This window comes from Triticum urartu, chromosome 2 (assembly GCF_003073215.2).
Source record: "Triticum urartu cultivar G1812 chromosome 2, Tu2.1, whole genome shotgun sequence".
NCBI lineage: Eukaryota > Viridiplantae > Streptophyta > Magnoliopsida > Poales > Poaceae > Triticum > Triticum urartu.
The window spans coordinates 281,940,697-281,941,048 of record NC_053023.1 but is presented as its reverse complement, the minus strand read 5'-3'; positions in this window follow the sequence as shown (position 1 = coordinate 281,941,048).

Genomic DNA, 352 nt, shown 5'->3' with positions numbered 1-352 from the left:
TGGTTCGGTGCGGGGGCAAGTCATGTTTCCCACACGCACCCACACCCCTAAAGATAGAAAACGCGGTTATTCTGTTTCCCCACGCACCCACACCCCTAAGATAAGATAATGGGCAAGTCATGTTACGGACTCGCCTCCGCATGCCACGCCACGGCACGCCGCGTCGTCGCCTGCTACGGCTCGTTCCTGGCTCGGCCTCGCCAGGCTCCCCCCCTTGCTCGGCCTCGCGCAACGCGGCAGTGCGCTCGTTTGACAGGCGTAGTGCGGTTATTCTGTTTCCCCCCACCCCACCCCACGCACCCACACCCCTAAGATAGATAATGGGGCAAAGTCCATACAAGGAGATATTACA